The sequence below is a fragment of the Pleurodeles waltl genome, chromosome 10 (assembly GCF_031143425.1).
Source record: "Pleurodeles waltl isolate 20211129_DDA chromosome 10, aPleWal1.hap1.20221129, whole genome shotgun sequence".
Taxonomy (NCBI): Eukaryota; Metazoa; Chordata; class Amphibia; order Caudata; family Salamandridae; genus Pleurodeles; species Pleurodeles waltl.
This window is the reverse complement of record NC_090449.1, coordinates 992,548,814-992,575,888: the sequence shown is the minus strand read 5'-3', so window position 1 is coordinate 992,575,888 and position 27,075 is coordinate 992,548,814.

The window sequence follows — 27,075 nt, the reverse complement described above, 5'->3', positions numbered from 1 at the left end:
GAATCCATGCGGCGGTCTTTCTACCGCGGTATTCCATTGGCGGTACACACCACTGCGCTCAAAATACACACACACTTACAAAACACAACCACATTGGACAAATCGAAATACACGCACCTGATACACATACACACATCACTCCCACACACCCAATACAATATAAAACACACCCACATCACCCACAAAGCCTTACGAACAGAATTGCGACAGAAGGCCAGAGAGAGACACCACCACCAACAAACTGGCATCCACAGGCACTCAACACCATCACTCACACAACTTCCACGCACCTCAAACAACACACACAAACACATCCCCTCACACATCAAAACACACACCACCTCACACATCACCCACACCATCCCATGGCACCCCAAAGACACCCCAGGTTTTCTGAGGAGGAGCTCAGGGTCAAGGTGGAGGAAATCATCCAGGTAGAGCCACAGCTATTCGGATCACAGGTGCAGCACACCTCCATTGCTAGGAAGATGGAGCTATAGCGCAGAATCGTGGACAGGGTCAATGCAGTGGGACAGCACCCAAGAACACGGGATGACATCAGGAAGAGATGGAACGACCTACGGGGGAAGGTGCGTTCCATGGTCTCAAGACTCCAGATTGCAGTTCAGAGGACTGGTGGCGGAGCCCGACCTCCTCCCCCACAACTTACAACATGGGAGGAGCCGTTCTTGGCTATACTGCATCCTGAGGACCTCGCAGGAGTAGCTGGAGGAATGGACTCTGGTAAGTAAATTCTTAAATACCATATCCCCCACCCTACCTGCATGCTATCACATACTGCTACCCTCACCCCATCACTCCAACACCTCACATATGTCCCACTATCACAAACCACCCATCCCAACACCAAGCCCTGCATGCACCAACAAAGCATGGACACCCATCACCAAAGCATGTCCACTACAGATACCCACGCAGACCCAAAAACAATTATCACACAAGTTCCTACACAAGAATGTAAGACTGGGGTACAGGGTCACCTACCCATTGCACACAACGGCACACACAGATGCAATAATCATGCATCTACTCCCCTGCCGGACCCCTACCCAAAGTCACCGGACAGAAGGTTCAAGACATGTCCACCCCCCTCATAGAAGAGGCCCACAGTGATGACAGCAGCTCTGTCCAACTGGATCTAGATGACTAGCCCGGCCCATCTGGGACCTCGGGACAGTCGGTTCCCCTCACACTGGCACAAGCCACCACAGAGCCTCCCCCCTCAGGAAACACCAGTACAGCACCCACCCAGCAGGCCTATACCTCTGTCCCCAGGACACGTCAAGCAGCAGTGTGTCCACCACTACAGGGAACCCAGGCAAACCCGCAAACCCAAGAACAGCAGGGACCTGGGGGCAGTGGCAGTGGGCACACGGTTCAGGGGACAGAGGCACAGGAAAACCGGGGAACTGAGAGGTCTGCTGTGCGACAGGGGGAGGAGAGTCCCAAGGAAACCACTCTCCACGAGGCCCTCTCCAACATCATGGGAGCATACCATCATTCCCAGGAGACGATGGCAACGGTACTGGCCAAGTTTCAGGAGACCCAGCAGCTGCAGAAGGAACAGTATTTGGGGATCAGGGAGGAACTAAAGTCCATCAACACCACCCTGGTCACCCTTGTAGGGGTGCTGAAGGACCTTGTGAACACCAGGAGGGACACCCCACCCCTTACAGATGGAGAACCACCCCGCAAGCGGTCCCTGAGATCAAGGACAAAGACAGAGAGCAATGCCAAGACCCCCGCCAAGAAATGAGACCACCCTGAATGTCATCCTTCTGTCCCACTTTGTCACCCTGTTGATCCTTAAACTGCCCTAGCTCCACTTCCTATACCCCTTTAGACAATGCACCTGTGAGACTAATAACTGGACTGCCATGGACATTCCTCCATCATCACCCCTGACCATTTTACAACCCCCTCCACTATTTTCACTTAAAGAAACACCCTTGAATCACAAAACAATCTGGAGTCAGTCTGTGCTTTCACAAATGTGTATTTGCAATAACTGAGGAAAATAGCAATGGCCATTGTATTGTCAACATACCTATGTCACACAGCTCTAATCCATGAGGTAACATAGCAGAGGTCACACAGTGGGACCCACATCTGTGAAATGGAAAGGCAAAGTGACAGGTCAGGGTCCATACACTGGGTGAAAGTGACAGACATATGATGGGTCTAACAATTTTATCAGATGTAGGAGTCAGTGATGTCTTCTTACCTGTGTCTCACTGGAAGTATTGCTGGATCACGTTGTTTCTGTTGTTGATATCCTCTTCTTCTGCCTCCTCTTCTTCACTGTCCACAGGCTCCACAGCTGCCACAAGACCTCCTTCTGGACCATACTCCTGCAGAAAAGGCACCTGTTGTGGCAAAGCCAAGTTGTGCAGCATACAGTAGTCCACGATGATCTGGCATACCTTCTTTGGTGAGTAGTAGAGAGAACCACTTGTCATATGGAGGCACCGGGACCTGGCATTCAGGAGGCCGAAGGTCCTTTCTATCACTCTCCTAGTTCACCCATGTTCCTCGTTGTAGCCTTCCTCTGCCCTTGTCCTGGGATTTCTCACTGGGATCAGTAGCCATGACAGGTTTGGGTAACCAGAGTCACCTGCAAATGTTGAGAGACAACTGTTAGACACACACTAACCCTCAGGGACAACCCCAGACCCAGACAACTATTCACAGGGTATAGGGTCCTTGTCCTCACCTATTAGCCACACTCGGTGCCTCTGGAGTTGCCCCATCAAATAAGGGATGCTGCCATTCCTCAGAATGTAAGCGTCATGCACTTAGCCAGGAAACTTGGCGTTCACATGGGAGATGTACTGGTTGGCCAAACACACCATCTGCACATTCATTGATTGATAGCTCTTCCAGTTTCTGTACGCCTGTTCACTCCTGCGGGGGGGGGGGGCAAGGCCACATGCGTCCCATCAGTGGCACCTATGATGTTGGGGATATGTCCCAGGGCATAGAAGTCACCTTTCACTGTAGGCAAATCCTCCACCTGAGGGAACATGATGTAGCTGAGCATGTGTTTCAGCAGGGCAGAAAACACTCTGGACAACACGTTTGAGAACAAAGGCTGGGACATCCCTGATGCTATGGCCACTGTTGTTTGAAAAGGCCCAGCACTTGCCAGGAAATGGAGTACTGACAGGACCTGTACTAGAGGGGGGGATTCCTTTGGGATGGTTGATAGCTGAATCAGGTCTGGCTCCAACTGGGCACACAGTTCCTGGATTGTGGCACGATCAAGTCTGTAGGTGACTATTACATGTCTCTCTTCCATTGTCGACAGGTCCACCAGCGGTCTGTACACCGGAGGATGCCACCATCTCCTCACCTGCCCCAGCGGACGTGAAATATGGATGAGAACAGCGAGCATAGAGTCAGCCAACACTGAGGTAGTAAAAAACAATTTTATTGCACACATTTGTCAATACGCTATGTGCCTGTCTTTGTGTGTATGCAAGGCCTAGATATGTGTGACGCATTTAAAAGTAATGCCATGTGGCCCCCTGAAATGGCGGCTGCCTGACCGGTAATGTGGGACAAGGGGATATGAGGTAACTGCGCTGGTGTTGTACACCGTCGCGGTAGGCGGTCGAAGACCGTGGTGGAACCCTGCATTGGTTAACATTGGACCCTATGGATCCCAGGAGCCAATGACAATGTACGCCAGTGGTGACGGTACGCACCGCCGCGGACGTGACTGCCATTTTCTGTCTAGTCACTCACTTGATACCTGATCTTCAACAGGAGAGGACTTACACTGCAAGTGCTGCTGTGACCTGAGTCTGGAAGCGATGATGGTTCATGTGTCTGGGGAAAGGCCCCTGCCTTCACATCAGAGGAGTTGGATAAACTAGTGGATGGGGTCCTCCCCCAGTACACGCTACTCTACGGTCCTCCAGACAAACAGGTGAGTACACTGTGAGCATGCTGTATGGGCAATGCCTGTTTGGAGTGGTGTGGATGGAAGATACAGGAGGGGATAAGGCCTGCATGATCGGACGGTGAGTGTATGTGTGTCAGGGCAAGGGTGGGACTGTGGGACAATGACTGTGATGTTCCGGACGGTTATAGTTTTTCCTTTTCCCCTGTACTATTCCTGTAGGTCAGCGCCCACCAGAAGAAGGATATTTGGCATGCCATCGCCAAGGACGTCCGGACCCTGGGGGTCCACCACAGACGGAGCACCCAATGCCGGAAAAAGTTGGGAGGACATTCGCCGCTGGAGCAAGAAGACGGCGGAGGCCCAGCTGGGGATGGCCTCCCAACGTTTGAGGAGTGCCCGTCGCACCATGACCCCCCTTAAGTTCCGGATCCTGGGGTGGCATATCCGGAGTTAGATGGGCGCTTGAGGGCATCACAGCATCCACAAGGGGGTGAGAACCGTCACGTCCATCTGACTCTGCGCGCATTGGAGGTGTCTGGGTGGGGGAGGTGGTCAGTGGGTTCCCCTAGGCTTGGCCGAGCTTTGTAGGCAATTACCCTTTGTGAGGCAGGCTAATTGGCACCCCAACCCCACAAGTGGTAAGAGCCATCTACACCTAGTCAGGCTCCTGTAACTTTCATGTGTGCAGCAATCGGGCCTAGGCCATGTACCTCATGTCCCTGTGATGAATTAGGGAACTCTAAGTGCATGGCGTAGTGCAGAGGGCTGCTGTGTCTGTAGTGTCCGCTAACGGTAGCGGTATTGCATGCACTGAACATGTCTTTCTTCTTCCCCCCCATTTTTGTGGTCTCCCTGTTCTTGTGTGCTTTAGCAACATCAGGCGGAGGAGCATTGCCACCGGAGCAGGAGGGAGCTGCATCCCACATGGCCCTGGAGGGTGAGACAATGGAGTCTGAAGTCACCAGTGGGAAAGAGGGCGAGAGGAGCTCCACGGCGGGGACTGGAGCAGAGACCAGCGACACCGACTCCTCCTCTGATGGGAGCTCCCATGCGGTGGCGGGCCCCTCTGTGCCCACCGCCTCTACAGGTACAGCCGCCACCCCCTACCAGCACCACCCTCCCAGAAGTCCCTCAGCGTGTGTCCCGTGGCCGCTCACCCAGGAGGGTGGGCATCTCCTTTGCCCCAGGCACCTCAGGCCCTGCCCCAGTCAGCCCTGCTGCCCTCAGTGAGGAGGCCATTGACCTCCTGAGATCCTTCACTGTTGGGCAGTCTACCATTCTGAATGCCATCCAGGGTGTAGAGAGGCAGTTACAACAGACAAATGCATACCTGGAGGGCATTCATTCTGGTCAGGCAGCCCAACAGTGAGCATTTCAGGATCTGGCCTCAGCACTGATGGCAGCCATTGTCCCTGTGTCCAGCCTCCCCCTCCAACTTCCTCGACCCAGACCCAATTCCCTGTACCTCAGCCTATCCCAAGCACACCATCAGACCAGCATGCACACACCTCAACACACAAGGGTGACTCTGGCAAACATAAGCACCACACATCCCACAAGCACTCACACAAGCATCATACCCATGCCCACATACCAACATCCACTGCCTCCACTGTGTCCCCCTCCCTGTCACGTCTCCACTCACACCTACATGCACTACATCTTCAGCCACTACCTCCATCACCAGCACGCCCATCACCACATACCGCTCATGTGCACTCACCAACCACACTACCATTCACACATCCCCTGTGTCCTCTCCCAGTGTGTCTGTGAGCCCTCCTCCCAAAGTACACAAACGCAGGCAAACACCCACCCAACAGCCATCCACCTCACGACAGCCTCCAGCCCATGCACCTTCACCCAAAGTCAGCAAACAAACACCTCCTACAACCACTACCTCTTCCTCTACTCCCAACCCCCCTCCATCTACCCGTCCCAGTGTGTCTAAAAAACATTTCCTGTCAAACCTTGACCTCTTCCCTTCTCCTCCCCGACCCCGTCCATCCCCTAGGGCCCGCCTTTCCAGGTCCCAACCCAGCACCTCAGCCACCAAATCATCGGGCACAGTGGTGCCGGCAATAGCCGGATTTTGGAGTGCGCCAAGCAACAGGGCTGCCTGTGTCCCAAGGTACGAGGCCAAGGACATTCCCCTACCTCCTAAACAGAAAAAGTTGCCCACATCCCGGAGGGAGAAGGCCAAAACACCTGCCACCAAGGGCTCAGGCAAGACAATTGTTGGAAATAGCAAGACAGCTGCGCCACCATCCAAGGTGGGGAAGGGTCTGAAAATGAAAGGCAAGTCAACGTCACCGCCAACCTGCACGGCGGACAAGACCGCCACCGGCACCGCCACATGCACTGCCACCATGGACACCGCCGCCAGCACCCCAGATACTGAGCCCTTCACCAGCATCTCAGACACAGCTTTGTGTAAAAGGAGCCAAATCTAATAAAATATTGTCCCTTTTGCTCTCTGCCACTGGCGCACTTTTGGCAGTCATCAAACAGTGCACATACCCTTGTGCCAGAGTGCAAAGAGTGTGCATTTTCTGATCCACAGGTTTTGCACTTAAAGGGGTCCCTTCCAGGACATAAGCTTTGCTTCAAGACTTTTACCACTTCATATGTGTGCTGTACAATGCAGAAAACATGCAAAGTTGAAAAATAAAGAAGAAATGAAAAACATTTCCTTGTTATGCATTTTGGTTTTGGTGCAACTAATCACTCATAGGGTCTCAAGGCACCACCCATTCAAAACCCATTGGTGGTTGCATGGGAATGCCCATGCACCAGCCATGAAATGCACCTCAATACAAAATAATGCAAAGTAGAGCATGGCACAACTTTGTGGTACTTTGTGATATTATCCAATTCAAATCTTCAGTTGTTGTGATGTCAAGTTCATGTGACATGCGTTTCTGGAAAAAATCAGGTTCAGGGGTCATCACCTCCTATGATTTCATTAAGGTCAACAGGTATTTGATGTCACCTCTGCTACGCCTGGCATGTTGGTGAAATGATGCCAATGTATACATCCATGAAATTAGAGCATCTCGCCATCCGTGACAGCAGCTACCACCGCAATACATTGCTTACAGGCCTTCTTCCACAAAATCTATGATAAAGACCAACTTCCTCATTAATGTGTCCTATAGGAACGTGCTTGCACTACCCATGGGACGCCTCTTTGATGCAATGTAATGCAAGGCAGTTTGGATTACAATATAACATAAATTGTGATGCATTGTATTGGACTGTAAACACCAATCCAAGACTTTGTGTTGGGTCTCAATTAAAAAAAGTTATGCAAACCTGATGCAAATTCAATCTTCCCAAGCCATATTGCTACCTTACAATTTGCAGTGTTCGTGACCATTGGTTATAGGACTTTCGATCATGTGATTCTAAAACACAAAATTTGAACCAGTACAAAAAGATCTCTCAGCCAGTTTGATATTGTTTCAAATTAGTGATGGCCAAGTTCATTGTAATGGTGAAAATAGTGAAAGTGTACACCATCCCTCAGTTTGGGGCCATATTAGTCATATAATGGGCCACTTCAGTCCGTACTCTTAGAAACTGTGCAATGAGAACAACCCAAATGTCTTCCACTTTTGGACAATTCCCTTGTTTCAAACATGCTCCCCAATAACATATAGGAACATTCATTTCAGGCTCACATATCGGTGGTCAATATGCCTTTGGCGGTCAGCTGACTGCCATGACGGTGGTGGCGGTCAGTCCGCCGGCAGGCTGGTGGTGAAGACGGCCATATTACGAGCGCAGCAGTGAACCGAACCAAATACAGCCACATCACCACCAGTACGGCGAGTGCAGTCGGACTACTGGGCCATGAAACAGCCGTCAGTATAATGACCTGGCAGAGCGCCAGGCTTACCGTGGCAGCCGCACCACCACAAAAATCCTGACTATAATGCACCTGTTACAGGAATCTCTATTCCTGTCGCCAGAACCCCCCCCCTCCACTGCATCAGTGTCTTCAAAATAGTGAGCAATGTGCTTGGGTGTGGCTGGGCTTTATAGGCCTGCCTCACCCCAAGATGGCTGCTGCCTCTAAAAACATGGGAATTGTTGTCCGTTCATGGAATAGCACTGATAAGTGCATCTTGTCCACCAATGTCCTGAACCTGCAGCTCTATGAGCTTTGCCACAGGGCAGACAATGCTGATGGCCACCTTTGGAGCAAGAGGGGATGACAAGTGGTGCGCAGAAAGCACTACAGAGCCGCGCAGATGAGTTTCAGGTGGGACCTGGACCGCGCATGGTCTTATTCCTGACAGGGTACCCTGGTTCAGTTTGCCTTACGTCACCCATGGGAGATGTGGTCCTTGGGGGAGGTACAAAGAACCTGTGGAATGGGAGCCTCATGCATGTCCACTTCCTGGTTAAAAGGAATAAATGGGCTTGTGACAACCTGCAGGGCTTGGTCTCTTGGGCAGAATTCTTCATTAATACAGCAGAGTACTATGCACCTGTTTTTCTCCATTTTCTTTAATCAACGGGGATCTCTTCAAAGTTACATTCCTTGGGCCCAGTAGGACTGATTTTATTCATCCTTGACTTGTTTTGCTTCTGGTGGCTAGAACTGTGAACCTGGAACATTCACATGAGGCTTTCTGGCCACCTGTGAGAAAAGGCCTCTCTTTGGCTTAGTTAGCCCCCACGTTTTGGCTGATGTTTGATGTAGCCTAGAAGTTGTCCTCAGTGGTCCTGCTAACCAGGTTCCCCGGGCCAGAGCTCTTTCCCTAAAACTGTTGTGATGCATTGGCACAATTGGATACACCCTTAACTACCACTTTAAGTCCCTATTAAATGGGTACCTAGGTCCTCGGGGCAGAAGTACTATGGGTATGCCCCTGAGGGCGGCAGAACTGATTGTGTCACCCTCTAGGGCCATGCAGGGTCCAAGCTCACCCCAAACGCACCCATGGACCCTTCGCCTGCAACTCCTGCAAACGCATCTTCCACCACGCAACAACTACGACCACAAGCCCACGCGCCATCAACCACCTCAAGTGCATCCTAGTCAACGCTCTCTCCGTTCACAAACACGCCGTTGAACTCTGGGACCTCCTAGACTCCACAGCACCGGACGTCACCTTCATCACGGAGACCTGGATGAACGCCTCCTCTGTTCCAGACATCGCCACCGCCATCCCCGAAGGCTACAAGTTCTCCAGGAAAGACCGCACCAACCAAGTAGGAGGAGGTATCGCCATCGTCTTCAAAGACTCCATCAGCGTCACCACCTCCACTGAAGACTCCCCTCTTGCCGCTGAACACCTGCATTTTCAGATTCGCACCGACCCGAGGACCACCCTCAAAGGATCCCTCGTCTACCGTCCTCCCGGACCTCGCGCCCCTTTCAGCGACACCATCGCCGACTTCATCTCCCCGCACGCCCTCGCCTCACCGGACTACATCCTCCTAGGCGACCTCAACTTCCATCTGGAACAAAACAACGACCCCAACACCACCACCCTGCTCGACAACCTCGCCAACCTCGGCCTCAAACAACTGGTGAATCCTGCCACCCACATCGCCGGACACACACTCGACCCTATCTTCTCCGCCAGCAAACACGTCTTCTTCAGCCACGCCTCCGCCCTTCATTGGACCGACCACAGCTGCGTCCACTTCACATTCCGACGCGAGACCCGCCACCTCCGCACTCAACCCATTCCTCGCCGACAGTGGAACAAGATCCCTGAAGAGCAACTCTTCGCCGCACTCGCCGCCAACCAACCCACCCTCACCACCGACCCCAACATCGCAGCCCTCAACCTCACGAACTGGATCTCCAACTGCGCAGACAACCTTGCTCCCCTCAAACGCTCGCAGCGACAGAACAACACCAAGAAACCCCTCTGGTTCTCTGACACCATCAAAGAATCAAAGAAAACTTGTCGCGCACTTGAGAAAGCCTGGCGCAAGGACCGCACCGCTGACAACATGACCGCCCTCAAGAACGCTACCCGCAAACACCACCACCTGATCCGCACTGCCAAAAGGAATTTTTTCACCGACAGACTGGACAAAAACAGCCACAACAGCAGAGAACTCTTCAGCATCGTCAAGGAGTTCTCCAACCCCAGCGCCAACGCCGTCACGCCCTCACAGGATCTATGCGAATCCCTCGCCACTTTCTTCCATCGCAAGATCAGCGACCTCCACGACAGCTTCGGACACCAGACCCAACCTAACACCACCGAACCCACATCCCCGACCATCACCCTCAACAACTGGACCCACATCAGCACGGAAGAAACCAAATCCATCATGAACTCTATCCACTCCGGCGCCCCTTCGGACCCCTGCCCGCACTTCATCTTTAACAAAGCCGACAACATCATCGCCCCGCACCTCCAGACCGTCATCAACTCTTCTTTTTCTTCTGCTACCTTCCCCGAATGCTGGAAACACGCCGAAGTCAACGCCCTACTAAAGAAACCTACGGCTGACCCGAGCGACCTGAAAAACTTCCGCCCCATCTCCCTTCTGCCTTTCCCAGCCAAAGTAATAGAGAAGACCGTCAACAAACAGCTGACCACCTTCCTGGAAGACAACAACCTGCTCGACCCCTCACAGACCGGATTCCGAACCAACCACAGCACTGAAACCGCCCTCATCTCAGTCACAGACGACATCAGAACCCTGATGGACAACGGTGAAACAGTCGCCCTCATTCTTCTCGACCTCTCAGCTGCCTTTGACACCGTCTGTCACCGCACCCTAATCACCCGCCTCCGCTCCACCGGGATCCAAGACCAGGCCCTGGACTGGATCGCCTCCTTCCTCGTAAACCGCTCCCAAAGAGTCTAACTCCCTCCGTTTCGCTCAGAACCCACTGAGATCATCTGCGGCGTACCTCAAGGCTCATCACTCAGCCCGACACTCTTCAATGTCTACATGAGCCCCCTCGCTAACATCGTACGCAAGCACGACATCATCATCACCTCCTACGCCGACGACACCCAACTTATACTCTCCCTCACCAAGGACCCCGCCAGCGCCAAGACCAACCTACAAGAGGGTATGAAGGACGTCGCAGATTGGATGAGGCTCAGCCGCCTAAAGCTGAACTCTGAAAAAACTGAAGTCCTCATCCTCGGCAACACCCCGTCCGCCTGGGACGACTCCTGGTGGCCCACGGCCCTCGGCACCGCACCGACCCCCGCAGACCACGCCCGCAACCTCGGCTTCATCTTGGACCCCCTTCTCACCATGACCAAGCAAGTCAACGCCGTGTCCTCCGCCTGCTTCCTCACCCTCCGCATGCTCCGCAAGATCTTCCGCTGGATCCCCGCCGACACCAGAAAAACCGTGACCCACGCCCTCGTCACGAGCCGCCTGGACTACGGCAACACCCTCTACGCTGGGACCACCGCCAAACTCCAAAATCGCCTGCAACACATTCAAAACGCCTCAGCCCGCCTCATCCTCGACGTACCCCGCAACAGCCACATCTCCGCACACCTGAGACACCTGCATTGGCTCCCAGTCAGCAAAAGGATCCCCTTCCGACTTCTCACCCACGCACACAAAGCCCTTCACGACAAGGGACCGGAATACCTCAACAGACGCCTCAACTTCTACGTCCCCACCCGCCCCCTCCGCTCCTCTGGCCTCGCACTCGCCGCCGTCCCTCGCATCCGACGCTCCACGGCGGGTGGGAGCTCTTTCTCCTTCCTGGCGGCCAAGACCTGGAACTCCCTCCCCACCAGCCTCAGGACCACCCAGGACCACTCCGCTTTCCGGAGACTCCTAAAGACCTGGCTGTTCGAGCAGCGATAACCACCCCCTTTGTCCCTAGCGCCTTGAGACCCGCACGGGTGAGTAGCGCGCTTTATAAATGCTAATGATTTGATCAAGATGCACCCTGCACTGCCATTGCAGGCTGAGTGTCCTAGTGAAAACCTAAAACACAAACTTGACATGACATACGGCCTGTGTGTCCTTTTCACCATACACTGCATTTACTATGGGTAAGACACGCCTCTGGCAGGCCTTGCAGCCCTAAGGCAGGGTGTATCATATTTTATGTGAGAGCATAGCTGCATGAGAAATATGCCCCCACTGTGTCCTTTCCAAACCTGGGACATAGTGAGTGTAAAGAGCAGCCATTTTAATACATGTGCTGGACACACGTCAATGAGAGTTTCCCAGCTAAATGATGGCCACTTTGAACCATGGGTTGTTTGGTATCAAACAACTCAGAATGATGCATCCCTAAATTGTACTAGTATTGAATTTATCCCTAAATGTACCCGGGGGCCACTTTAGAGGTGCCCCTTGCAAAAGTAAACCACCCTGACATGGTTGCTGACTGGTTCTATCCAGCCTGCCACCTCCAGACACCCAATCTACAAACCTTGGGGGAGAGCCCTGTCTCTCTGGTTTGTAAAACAATGCCCTTCCTGGGTGGAGGAGCTAACTCCCCCTCCCTCAGGAATGTGCACCGGCCTGGTGGTGAGCTTCAAAGGACTTACAGCCTTTAAAACTCGACCCCCAGGCCTGCTGCTAGCAGGAGATGGTCAGCCCCTTTGCCAACCCCCACTCTTGGTGGGAGCAAAGGTGGGAAACCACAAAAAGGATAGGAGGAGTGGCCCCGCCTAGCATGTACCACCCCTAAGGTGCTGCCTGCAAGGTGGACACTCCAGTTAATTTTTCTCCATCTTAGATGGAAGAAAAACTAGCCAATCAGGGTTAGGGAAGTGACCTTTCCCACAGGAAGTGGTTACTATAGTGGCTATAGCCACCCTAGGGTAAGTGTCCCATCGGACACTACTAGGTATCGACTAAAATACCCACTAAATTCAGTATTTAGTGGGCATCCGTAGTCCAAGAAATAAGATTCAAAGGACACAAAAGAAGACCAGCACAAAGGAGATCCACAGTACGAGAACTGTGGACCTGCTGCACAAAGAATAGGTGCCAGACCCTGCCTGCTGCACCCAGGACCTGACAATCGCCGCTGAGGAGCTGCTGGACAACTGGACTTACTTCAAGAAACCCAAAGGACCTCCAGGCTTCACCAATCACATAAGAATTCTCACCAGAGTGGAGGTATTACTCTGCAACAACAAAGAAACCAGCAACCTAGTGAGAGTCACTTCACTGACTGGCTGCTAACTCCCGAAGCAGAAAACACAGCCAGATCCGATGACACACAGGCAACTACAAGGACAAACACTGCAAGTCAGCCATGTTTGGTGGCACTACACCGAACCATACCAATACTCTGGATACTGGTCAGCTGACATCGGACACCAGGAAAACCAGCCTGCCCAGGGCTGAAAAAGACCCAGGAGGAAGTCCCAGACAACGGTCTTCAGGAACAACCTGGACCTCCCAGCAGAGTGCCCCAGTTGTCCTTCAATTAACCCTTAAAGAGACTTACCTCTATATCCAAAGGTCACCTTTGTGTGCAGCTCCTGGATCACCAATTCTCTCTGCACACAGCTGCCCTGTGCCCTACAACAAAGAACCGGCTGTGCCCGAAGGATCCCTCACCTCTTGTAACATTGACCTTCCAAGGGGATCCCAAGGAACCACCCTTAACTTACCTGTGCAGTGCCTTTCCAAGTGGTCAATCACAGTGGCCCTGCTACAGAGACTTTGCATCGCTGCTGCCACCAGAACCGCAAGCCAACTGAACTTCTCCAGCTGGCACAGTGTATCCACCAACAACCTGAACCAACCTGCAAAATGAGAACTTGGTAACAAAACTGTACGATTTTAAATGTATTTTTAAAGGTGACTTTCCATTAATTCATATGGTGTGTAATTACGTACAGAAAGACTATTTTCTTTGAACTTCAAAAATCCATATCTCCAAAAATACTTCACCAATTTTTAAAATCTTGGTCTTAATATTTATATAATAGTCTGAAGTATTTTTATAAATTGCTCTCAAGTTATTCCTTCAAATGTGTGAGTTGCATGATTGATACTGTGAGTACAACAAATGCTCGACCTAGCTACCATAAATATTAGAGTATTAGGTGATCTAGTTTTTACCTCTGTTAACCAACGTGTGGTTATCTGGACCCCTGCACAGTGTGCCCAGCCTTGCACACTACATAGAGGGCCAGCCACCTACGCACCCTAGTGGCACATTTTATAGGGAGCTGGATTTTCTGGCTCTCATATACCAGTCTCCCCCTCTAACTGGCTCCTGGTGCTCCTGCACAGCTTGTGGGGGCATCTTGCATATCCCCTACGCAAGCAGCCCTCGGAACATGCTTTTGTCTACATTCACCATGCCCCATGGCCTCCTTCCCATCATGAAGGCACATGTGAGTGCAGTAAAGTCCACTTCTTTTGCCCAAGTGTGTTCTCAGGGGGCATAAGTGAGCCAGCATCACAGACCTGGGAGAGACCCATTCTAGTTCTGGGGTTCAGCTGGTATCAAAGTCCTTAGTCCATTTTTGCAGGCCATCAAAAGGCTTCTACTTCCAGTTGGATGTCCCAGGTCCTGGGTCTTCTCAACTGTTTCTTCTTCGTACAGGAATTTTAAGTGGGGTGGAATGTTGTAGGGGCCAGGTCTCCTAGAAATCCTACAATGGGACATCATTACTCCACCCCTGTCCCAGCCCTCTGGCACAGTGTTCTGGTACAATTCAAAATGCCGATGTCAAGCTATCTCTTGAAAGAGCTGCCCTGAGAGTCGCAGTTTCCCTTCCCTGACCTTTCCTCCTGATCCCCTCAAACCAAAACTTCAAAGGTAAGCCTCTTCTGTATTTCCACCAAATTTCTGGGCTCTCTGCTTTATTCCAGTGGGCCTGGGAAGACCCAGCCCAAGAGCAGATCCACAACTTATTTACCAGATATAATTTTCTGTCACACACCTTCCTTTGAAATCAAGTGAATCAATTACTGGTTTCCCTTTTCTGTGGGGGGGAGGCTTTGATTCCTCTGCTGTGAGGCAGAGCAGTTATCCTCATACAGTGTGAAGGGGTGGGGGCAAAGGCCTGGAATCTTATTATGAACTGGGCCTGAGAACTATGTCAGTTCTTGATGTCCCATAAAATGTGCATGTACTGTTTTGGGAAATGCAAATTCAAACTTGGCAAGCATGTGTCATCCCAGTTTTATACCTTTCTGTACTTTGTACTGATGTAGGAAATACAATGAAAGAACCACAGATTTTCCAGTATTTTAACGCCTACCTCAAGTCTAATTCCAATACTTGCAGAATCTCTTCAGCAACAGGCTACCAGTGTGCTCGTATGCTCACATGCTCAGCCCTTACACATGCACACATGTGCATTTATGTTCATGTGTAATAAGCCCAGTGCCCCTTACACTTGCTGCTCAGAAGAGGCCCAGTCTTTAAAAACAGACATTAGGGTTAGCATGCTCAGTCCGATCACTGAATTTACTGTGATTTGCTACAAATGACATTGAACAAAATGTGAGGATGAGTAGGTTAAGGCAGAAGAAAAGTAAAACTGCTATATGGCGGTCTCTCTTTGTAGCCACTTGAGACTCGTGTATCTTGCACTGCTTCTCCGGATTTTGCGCTAGATTTTGCGCCACAATCTAATGACATATCTGTTTCTTTTCAGGCAACGGAAATGCTTTAACAAAAACTATTAAACCGGCCACTATCTAAAGAAGCCATTATTGCAGTCTACAGCCCATATTTATATTTTTTAGTGATGCATTTACGTAATTTTTTGATTCAAAGGCGGCGCAAACCTACAAAATATAATTGTATTTTGAATCTTTGCTCTGCTTTTGCATAAAAAAATGATGCAAATGCAGCGCTGAAAAAGTATAAATTTGGGCCTAATTCTTTTATATCAATGTACGACTTCCATTGTGTCAACAACTCGAGAATTCTCATATTTATTTTAATATGCGACTATGTGCGCCCATACTTAGAGACAGAGGTGTGTTAAAGATTCAGCATCACTAAAGTAGCTCAATTTCAGTATCATCACACTCATTTTTCTTTCAGGTATTACACCCCCATTTATCTCCTTTCTCGGTGAATTAGTACAGCCAAGAAATGGCACACACACTAATATACCCAACTATAATTGAGTTAAAAGCCTGAACTCAACATTTGTTTTTTCAAGCATCGTCACTTTTTGAAAAAAAAATCATTAAAAGTTTCAAAACCGCGACAGATGCAGCATATAATTTCTCCCTTAGAACACTCTTCTTGTAAGGTTTGAGAAGAAGTTTTAAAACTACTTATGCCTGTGATTAGAAATTAATAAGGATTGACATCAAAGTTTTGCAAAGAATCTTTAATTATAGCTGTACAAATGAACAGGGAAAATGCAAAGGGGCCAATTGACTACTATGCCAGTCAGGCCTTTTTCTAAAATTACATGAAATGTTTCCATTTCATTTTCTTCAGCTAATCAAAAAAGGTGCTCTGCTGGAGAGAAGCCAATGTGAAAGCAAATATTCACGATCTCTAATCCATAACATGCATTATGACACCCACACTCCCAACACTCTGATTATGTTTTTATATTTTTGGTTGAAATTAACTGTTATTAAATGTGAAAAGGGTAATATCATGAATAATTGATATTAGTCACCATGATTCATTAAATGACTTCAGGCAGTAGAGATCTCAGCTTGTACATACACTATATAGACTGGTGAAACGTGCTGAAAATAAAACATAGAACCACAATTATGCTTGATTTATTTTTTAGCAACAACTTGCCTTATACATTTCCCAAATCTGTGTATTTCGTTAAACAGTGTTTAAAAATTGAGGGCCTTATTTAGACCGCCAGGCTCGTGGTGGGGGTGAGACCGCGGCAACTGTACGGTCCGACTTCCACATTACAACCCTGACGGGTGCACCTGCCAGGAGACCGCTGTTCCCACCAGGAACATTGTTCCCGATGGTGTGACGGAAGTCGGAGTTGTAACCAGCCAGGGTGGCGCTGAACTTAGTAACACCTGGCTGATCAAAACCCCACCTTGGTGGGGACCCCGCCACGAAAAGGCTGGCAAAAAGCCCGTGCCAGGGGACAAAGGATGGGGCCCTGTACTGCCCATTTCCATGGCATAGGCAGTACTGGGGCGCCCCTGCCCATCACCATGGGAATGTTGACTGTTTGCTTTGCAGACCCTATGCATTCTGATGGTGCTGGGGAGAGGATACCTGTGTGATGGCATTGGCCTCAACTCCATGTAGAACCGAGACCAAAGCCAACACACAATTTCCACTGGGCTGACTAGTGGTAACTTGGTTTCCACTGGTCAGCCCATTGGAAACCTTGCAATAGATCTAGTGGGGAGGCCCGCAAGCTCCGCGACGGTCTCCTCACCACGAGTCTGGGCGTCAGCTTTCCGACCACCAGACTCGTAATGAGGGCCTAAATAACCTAAAGGACAGGTTGCGCATCACACTTTCGCTGAATTTCCTAAATCAACAAATGAGTGCCCCTTTCTCTATCTGCTTTGTGCCAGTGAAACTATGGCTTTCTGTATGTGTGCGTCCTTAGGATATCAGCAGACAATCAAAAGCACTTAAGGTCTATGAGGATAAATAGCTAGTGAGTGCATTTGCTGAGGCTTCATCTCTCTATCTATCTATAGGTATAGGAAAGACATCCTTTTTGCCCTGATCATCCCCCCCAAATGTTTGGACTGATACTGGTGATTACTGATTCTGACTCTGCCCTTGGCACTGTTAACCAGTCACAGGGCCAGTGCTCTATGTAAAATGGTATATGCAAATTAGGCCTGGGTGGAGTGTGTGGAGTCATCATCATCATCATCATTACACAAGCTTTATTCGATCATAAATGACCATCAAAGCATAAAATCACAACAATCCAAAGCTTACATACATAGTGAATAAATAAATATAAAAAGTTAAGAACAGCAGTCACTAATAGGATAAGTTTTTAAAAAATGAGTGCGTATATACCATGTGGCCGCAAGAAACTTCCTAATCGAACAAATTAAGACAGGAGAAGTATCACTCCTCAATATCCTAAGGGCAGCATTACATTGTCTTATGCCCATGTTCCTGCAAACTAGATGTATCCATTTTCGCCGAGAGGAGGCATAAGCTTGACAGAAAAACATAAGATGTGCTACAGATTCAGGAACACAATTACAACCAGGACATAAATCGGGTGTTGATAATAGTCGCCAGCTACCGGAAAAAGATTTTAACGGTAAACACCCAAATCTAAAACGAGCATACAGGCTCTTACCTAGTAAATCGGGAATAGAATCCAAATAAGATTCAAACTGAGGATACCATTTAAAATCAAGAAATTGTGTTGTCAATCGACCATAAGATGTGCAGAGTGTGTGGAGTCACGTTATGCAGAACTTGCGATGTGACGCAAAAACTCCACCTTGGTACGTGGAGTTCTGCTAGCGGGCGTGTTAGACTTTTCATCCTTGGTGTGGTCTCCCTTAACTTTTTACCTCTGTTTCACAGGTTGTTGAGGTGTGCTGGACTCTGATTTTGCTGTTGTTGTTACTCTGGGAACTTTACCACTGCTAACCAGTGCTAAAGTGCAAGTGCTCCTATGCAAAAAGTGTATGTGATTGGCTTATCCATGATTGGCATATTTGATTTATTAGTAAGTCCCTAGTACAGTGCACTAGAGGTGCCCAGGGCATGTAAATCAAATGCTACTAGTGGGCCTGCAGGACTGGTTGTGCTACCCACATAAGTAGCTCTGTAATCGTCTCAGACCTGCCACTGCAGTGTCTGTGTGTGCAGTTTTTAACTGTAAATTTGACTTGGCAAGTGTACCAACTTACCAGGCCTAGACCTTCCCTTTTCTTACACGTAAAACACCCCTAAGGTAAGCCCTAGGTAGCCCCAAAGGCAGGGTGCATAATGTGTTTTATATGTCCTGACAGTGAAATATTGCTAAATTCGTTTTTCACGTTTGCAAGGCCTATCCCTCTCATAGGTTAACTTGGGGCTACCTTTAAATCTGATTACAGTGTAGATTCTCTTTGGGAGAGCATGGACATGTGGAGTTGGGGTCTCTGAGCTCACAATTTAAAAATACATCTTTTGGTAAAGTTGATTTTAAGATTGTATGTTTGAAAATGCCACTTTTAGAAAGTGAGCATTTTCTTGCTTATACCATTTCTGTGACTCTGCTGGTTTGTGGATTCTCTGTCTGGGTCAGTTAGACAGTTGGGCTGGTTGCACCTCACACTAGACAGTGACACAACGGAAGCTGGGGTGTAGTCTGCATTTCCTGATGAGCCATCTGTGCTAGGAGGGAGGGTAGGAGTGGTCACTCACACCTGAAAGGGCTGTGCCTGCCCTCAAACAGTGCAGTCTCCAACCTCCTGGTGAGTGTCTGGGGTCTGGCCTGGGCAAGGCAGGATTTCATAATCAAGAGAGACTTTGTTTTGAAGTAGGCATACTTCAAAGGAGAAATTGGGTATGAGAAGGGCACCCACAACCACAGACTTTAGAACACTTCGGGAAACCAAGAGGACCCTCTGCCTGGAGAAGAGCTGAAGAGCTGAGGAAGAAGAGCTGCCCTGCCTGTGACTGTGCTTTGTGGAGCTATCCTGCAGTTGCTGCTTTTGCCAGAGTAAGAGGGCAAAGACTGGACTTTGTGTGCCTTCAATCTTGTGAAGATCACCAAGGGCTTGATTTAGAACTTGCCTTCTGTTGTTTGAAGTCTCAGGGACAGCCAAGACTTCCCTCTGCCAGCACCTGGAGTCTCTGGAGAGACTCCTACTCTGCCAAGTGGTGCCCATCCAGTTCCTGGGACCCTGAAAGGAGAAGCTGGCAGCCTAAGAGTAAGAAATCCAAGCACAGAATGGCATGCAGCGAAACGATCGACGCAACTCCGATCTGTGGCTGAAAAATCGACATGCCGCCGGCTTCACGGCTGAAAATCGATGCTTGCCTGCAACGCGACCGAAGAATCGACGCCTGGTGCTGGGGCAATGACGCGCTGCATTGCTGACAGAGGCTGTTGAGATCGCACCCCACGCTGTGTGGTATTCAGATCATTGTGCGGCTGGATTTCTGACGCAAACACTGCTGGGTGTGTAAAAACAACACAAGGCCTGCCCGGACCCGAGAGTTTTGACCGAACGACGCCTCACTCTCCTGCGGAGAGAAGAAACAACGTGCCCGATCCAACAAAAGGAGAAACTATGCAAGGTCTCGCTCGCGAGTGAAATCGGCGCATCACAAGCCCTTTTTGACGCACTCACCCATGCGGGGTTATTTTTGATGCACCCAAGGTACATTTTCACGCTAACAGTGTTAATGTGTGTTTAAAACTACATGAAGACTGTTTTTGCTTTTTAATTGATAACTTGACTTGTGTATTGTGGATTTTTGTCGTTTTGGTCTTGTTTTGTTGAGATAAATATTCTCTATTTTTCTAAACCTGTGTTGTGTCATTTTGTAGTGTTTTCAGTAAGTTACTGTGTGTGGTGGTACAAATACTTTACACCTAGAACTCTGAAGTTAAGCCTACTGCCAAGCTAACAAGAGGGGGAAGCAGGAGTTAGCTTAGGGTGATTCTCTTTTACCCTGACTAGAGTGAGGGTCCTTGCTTGAACAGGGGGTAACCTGACAGCCAACCAAAGACCCCATTTCTAACGTTGCGGCATTCTCCCTTGAACCCATTCACATTGCATTTGACATTACGAACCACGTGAAGTGCGTTCTCGCATTCAAAATCTCTGGCAAATGGCACCAGACAGTTCACAAGGGTGCGGCATCTTGTTTTTCACTCTGTTTATGGTGCTGGGACTTCTATTTCTATCTGCCCTCAGTCTTTGCAATCCTTTAGACCATACTTAATCTAGCCCTAACTTTTTACTTATTGTATTAGTTTTTCTTTTTGTATCTCAATATTTTGACGTTGTTTTAACTTTTTTTGTGTTTTTTTGTGACAGTTTCTATTTTTGTTTCTTCTCCCCTTTTTTCTTCCTTTTCCTCCACTTTATCTTTTCTCCTACCCTTCCCATCCTGCACCATGCAGAGCAACAGCAGGGCAACAGCAGCCACCTGCCTTGTGGGCAGAACCTCCGTCAAGGGTGCAGCCGCACCCAATCTTCAGTGAGGAGGCGGTGGCAGCACTTTATGTGCAGTGCCACCTCCCCTCAACGCTGGCAGCAGGCAGCAGGCAGCAGGCCTGGAAGCAGGTACTCCCTATGGTAGCATCAGCAGCACTGGGCTAGGGTGCGCCAGTTGGTCAGGGCCGCCACCCAGGTCCAGCACACCACGCAGGAACTGATGCACCACTGGGCGGATATCATTGACCGTGAGCAGGACCTGCTTAACCTGCTAGTTGTGAAGATCTGGGGGCTTGGTGAGTATTATATTTGTATTGTGTTTGTGTTCTACAATGCTAACTTTTTTCTATTTAGTTTACATTAGAATATTATTTATTATGTGATCCAGTTAGGGCTAGCCAGGTGATCGGTGCTCCATCAATGGTTTTTATACTCATAGGTAGGCACTCTCTTTGGCTAATTATATAAGAAGCCATTGCAGCACAGACTCCTCTGTCTTCCTCTGAACTCCATAATGAATTAGTGATATCAGTAAGTTAGCGTTCTCTGTGACATTGTGTAGTGTATATAGTCCCAAGCAATTTCACACTGATGTGAGTATGCGTGCATTCCAAAAAAAGGGCGACTGAGTTGGTCCATCAAGGGGCTTGAGAAATGAGAATAGAATAGAATGAAAGATCGTTCATTGCAATGCATTACTTCTAGATGTAGATTTCTTAAGGGAATTTGGAACAGGGATTTTAGTAGTATATTAGTTGATCATACTTCTATAGTACCATATGTGATCTGATTTTAATACAATATTTTATGGAGATTAATAGTACATCTAATGTATTTTTTATCTTCTTTCTAAACTTACATCAGCACCCAAGGACAAGAAGAAGGGCACTGCACCGGCAGATCCACTGGAGCTGGTGAGGCATCAACCACCAGTGCAGATGCTGATTGTTCTGCTCATCCCAGTAAGTCCTATTATTTTTATTATTATTATTATTTCCCTGACTTTTACCTCTCCCCACTTTTAAACTACTTTTAATCTTGCCTTGTTTACTTTTTCTACACTGTCTCTCTTTATTTCCAATCCAAGTTTTGTTTAATTAATTCCTGTTATCTCTGCCTTATTTTGTTCTGTCTTTTATTGACCATTTTGTATTCCAACCCTTTGTTGCTCTTCAATGATTCTGAGTCATCGTCAAACACAGACAATAGCTCTGCCTTCTTTTACGTGAAGTTTTTGGCTAGCTTGTCTGGTCTGCCCCTCTATTACGCAAAGCTTTTGGTTGGTTTGTCTACCTGCCTTTTCTAATGTTCCTATAAAATGCCCAGAGTGATGCAGGAGCAGATGGAGCAGGGGGAGACAGGGCAGCAGGGATGGGCACTGGTGAGTCAAATTGCTTGCTTATTGACAATTACTGTTACTCACTAGCTGCAACAACTTTTTCGGGATTGGATTCATGACCGCCCTGCAGTACAGCTACAGTGGTGGTTGTGTTACCTATAGCCGCTTCTATCTGCAACTCAGCAAAAGCACACATAGGCCCTCATCCTGACCTTGGCGGGCGGCGGAGGCCGCCCGCCAAAGTCCCGCCGTCAGGTTACCGTTCCGCGGTCGAAAGACCGCGGCGGTAATTCTGACATTCCCGCTGGGCTGGCGGGCGGCCGCCTTCAGGCCGCCCGCCAGCCCAGCGGGAAAGAGGCTTCCACGATGAAGCCGGCTCGGAATCGAGCCGGCGGAGTGGAAGCTGTGCGACGGGTGCAGTTGCACCCGTCGCGTATTTCACTGTCTGCGCAGCAGACAGTGAAATACATTTAGGGGCCCTCTTACGGGGGCCCCTGCAGTGCCCATGCCAGTGGCATGGGCACTGCAGGGGCCCCCAGGGGCCCCGCGACCCCCCCCTACCGCCATCCGGTTCCCGGCGGGCGGACTGCCGGGAACTGGATGGCGGTAGGGGGGGTCGGAATCCCCTCGGCGGCGCAGCAAGCTGCGCCGCCTTGGAGGATTCCAAGGGGCAGCGGAAAACCGGCGGGAGACCGCCGGTTTTCCTGCACTGACCGCGGCCAAAGCGCCGCGGTCAGAATGCCCTGCGGGGCACCGCCGGTCTGTCGGCGGTGCTCCCGCCGACCCTGGCCCCGGCGGTCTAAGACCGCCGGGGTTAGAATCACCCCCATAATGTGTGCTAAAAATTATGGCTTCATGGAAACAGGGAAGAATGGAAGATTAAGAGAAAAGGATGGGGGAAAAGTGTGAAAGGAAAGGATGCATGGGTGGATGAAAAAGGATGCATGAGTGAGTATTGGTATTGGTTAAATAGATGAATGAGTGAAAGGATGAATGAAAGAAAGGGTGGATATTGTGGATATTGAATGGAAGGATAAAGGATTTTGAATGTGGGTGGAAGACTGGATGAGAGAATGTAAAGCTTAAATCATGGTGGCTATGGGTGTATATTGTATATAGGGCAAGAATGAAAGGACAATTAAACAAATGCTTGGATGAATAAAGAAGGGAGCTTTCTTTTGTAGGTAAATCTGTGATGCCTCGCTATTCTTCTGTAGCGAAAGCTCTACCTACCTGCCTAATCCGTCTGCCTTAGTCTGCAGTAGAGTAAGTTAAATTACTTTACTTCCCTTACAGCCCAGTGAATCAATTTGTTTGAAAGAATTTGTATGGTGGGTAAGACCAGTGAGTAAAGTGGGACTGGTAAGTGCCTGATTTGATTTCAAGTTTGGCGTAGGCGATACTCTGTGACAAATGTGACAAATACAATCTATATAGCTTATTCCTTTCCCTGTAGTACAGTGCATCATTCCCCCTATCTACTAACGGCAGACAGGAAAATATATCCACATTTTATACACAACATGTGTGATGTGTCTTATATTCATTTATCTGCCTCTTTGGAGTCAGGGTAGAAACAAAACTCAGTGAAAGGCATGTGGGGAAGAGCAGGGCCATTGGAATTAAACATTGAAAATTGTCAGCTACAGCTCCCCAAGCTGAATATAGTAGCAACGTACTTGAAGCACTGGCTTGCATGCCTCCAATAATTTGGCACAGCAACATGTACTCCATAGTGCACAATGCCCTACTCATCATAATGAGAGGTAATTCTATTTATTTTTTCCAATAAATGTGTATAATTAGTTACTAGAAAAGCCTTTAAAAGAAAATTTCATGAAATCACCAGTGTTTTAATCTGGTCTTATTCTGCCTTAGTTCTCTTCTACCAGATAGTTAGTGCTTCTTATGTGAGACATGTATAGGTAAACAAATAAAATATTGGCCCTGTGACTCTTCTATCATAAATAATAAACATATAAAATTCCATCATCCTAAGGGACCAGCAATATAGTGCTAGTCTGCCACCCACTATCTACCATTTGAACAGAGCATTGTTTACAATTGTCTAAATTTGTCTTCTTTTTCTCAATGTAGCTACTCCTGCATGACGACCACCACCAACTAGGCAGGAGATAGCGGGTTATCTGTGGCAGCAGAGGTTGGGGAACATTCGGGCTGAGTAAGAGCACCTGGTGATCCTTGAGGAGGAAGAGGCAGAAACAGCTGCCTTGGACCCAGGACCCAGCAGAAGAGAATGCTAGCCCCAGCCATCTGGCCACTACATTACCGGCACCGCCGCGAACAGTCAGGGTCCCTGGCTGCACCTGCTGCTGCACCCTCCCGCTTTACCAGGGCATTTCAAAGACACATCCTGCAGTGGATGGACTGTTTGGAAAGCCGGCTTGCCAGGATAGAGCAGAACATTGACCACCTCTGCACCCACATAGACAGTGCCCATTTTAAGACCTTTTAAGAATCTTTTTGTTTTGGTTGGAGGGACTTGTTGTGGGTGGAGAGGGTGGGGAGGGAGTTGGGATGGAATTCAACTTTGGACTTTTCATTGGACTTTTTGGGGTTGTATTTGTTTAGAGAGACCGGTGGGACTGTTGTGGGTTGAAAGGGAGGGTTTTATATTTGTAAAGAATAAAGGAGATAATGGGGGTCATTACAACCCTGGCGGACGGTGTTAAAGCAGCGGAAATACCGCAAACAGGCCGGCGGACAAAAAAAGGGAATTATGACCCTGGCGGAAACCGCCAACAAAGACAGCCACTTTAACACTTCTCCCGCCACGACGGTACAGACAAGCAGTGCGGCGGTCACCGCCAACAGACAGGCGGAAGACAATGTACCGCCCACAGTATTACAACCCGCCAATCCGCCACCTTTTCCGGGGCGGATTCACCGTGGATAAAAACACTGCGGAAACAGCTTTTGCTATGGGAAAACGTTCACCTGAACATATCCCACGAGGAACGAGGAATCCATGGAGCCGGAACTCCAAATATTCCCTGCCCTTGTGTTTCTGCTCCTCTACGACCAACAGCTACGTAGGCGCCGCAGACAACAGTGAGTACTGCACCTACGACATAGGGGAGGCAAAAGTTAGGGGGACACACACCAAACACCCCCACCCCCACCCTCTCATATTACAACATACACACCAATGCATTCACAAAAATCACAGTAACAATCCACAATCCCCCCGGAAGAATGAGTAAACAAAGCGAAAATCGGTCAAACAATGTAATGTGCCAATATACATGTCATACAAAAATATACCGATATATATTTGAAAATCAGTCATAATTATATACAATACGAGAAGTAGTGCATTTATGTACATAACAATGTCCGTGCACCATCAGTCCAAAAATACATGGGCGAGGCCCACAAACGATACCTAACCACAATCGGAGAGAACACTGCTGGGGCATCAGATAGAAATACTACAGGCACCTCAGGGGGAAGGGAAGGGGGGGCACCTCAGCCGGATGACTGCAAAGCCAGATCCACGACGGGGCTCCATGCCCATTTATGCCCTCCTGGGGAGTGCAAAGCCAGTCTCTCAAGTCTCTACAGTGGGTAGTTTGCCCACTGTGCCATCGTGGGGAGTGCAAAGCCACAGTCTCTCAAGTCTATTCAGTGGGTGCGTTGCCCACTGTGCCATCCTGGAGAGTGCAAAGCCACAGTCTCTCAAGTCTCTACAGTGGGTGGTTTGCCCACTGTGCCATCCTGGGGAGTGCAAAGCCACAGTCTCTCAAGTCTATACAGTGGGTGGTTTGCCCACTGTGCCATCTTGGGGAGTGCAAAGCCACAGTCTCTAAAGTCTATACAGTGGGTGGGTTGCCCACTGTGACATCCTGGGGAGTGCAAAACCACAGTCTCTCAAGTCTCTACAGTTGGTGGTTTGCCCACTGTGCCATCCTGGGGAGTGCAAAGGCACAGTCTCACAAGTCTTTTCAGTGGGTGGGTTGCCCACTGTGCCATCCTGGGGAGTGCAAAGCCACAGTCTGTCAAGTCTATACAGTGGGTGGTTTGCTCACTGTGCCATCCTGGGGAGTGCAAAGCCACAGTCTCTCAAGTCTATACAGTGGGTGGGTTGCCCACTGTGCCATCGTGGGGAGTGCAAAGCCACAGTCTCACAAGTCTTTTCAGTGGGTGGGTTGCCCACTGTGCCATCCTGGGGAGTGCAAAGCCACAGTCTCTCAAGTCTATACAGTGGGTGGTTTGCCCACTGTGCCATCCTGGGGAGTGCAAAGCCACAGTCTCTCAAGTCTCTACAGTGGGTGGGTTGCCCAATGCCATATCCTGGGGAGTGCAAAGCCACAGTCTCACAAGTCTATACAGTGGGTGGTTTGCCCACTGTACCATCCTTGGGAGTGCAAAGCCACAGTCTCTCAAGTTGATGCAGGTCTCTACTGGTACTGGGGGGGACTGGTGCCCAGACTGGATGAGTCTCCCCGTGAAAGGTCGTGTCCTGTCACTGTCCCAGCTGCACATGGGATAAGGAGGCCTGATGTGGCGGTCCATTCTTTCCTACCCGGTGCATTGCCCTGTTCAGAGGTGCTTTGACATGGCGGTCTTTGCCCTGTTCAGTGGTGCTTTGACATGGCGGTCTTTGCCCTGTTCAGCGGTGCTTTGCCATGGCGGTCTTTGCCCTGTTCAGCGGTGCTTTGACATGGTGGTCTTTGCCCTGTTCAGCGGTGCTTTGCCATGGCGGTCTTTGCCCTGTTCAGTGGTGCTTTGACATGGCGGTCTTTGCCCTGTTCTG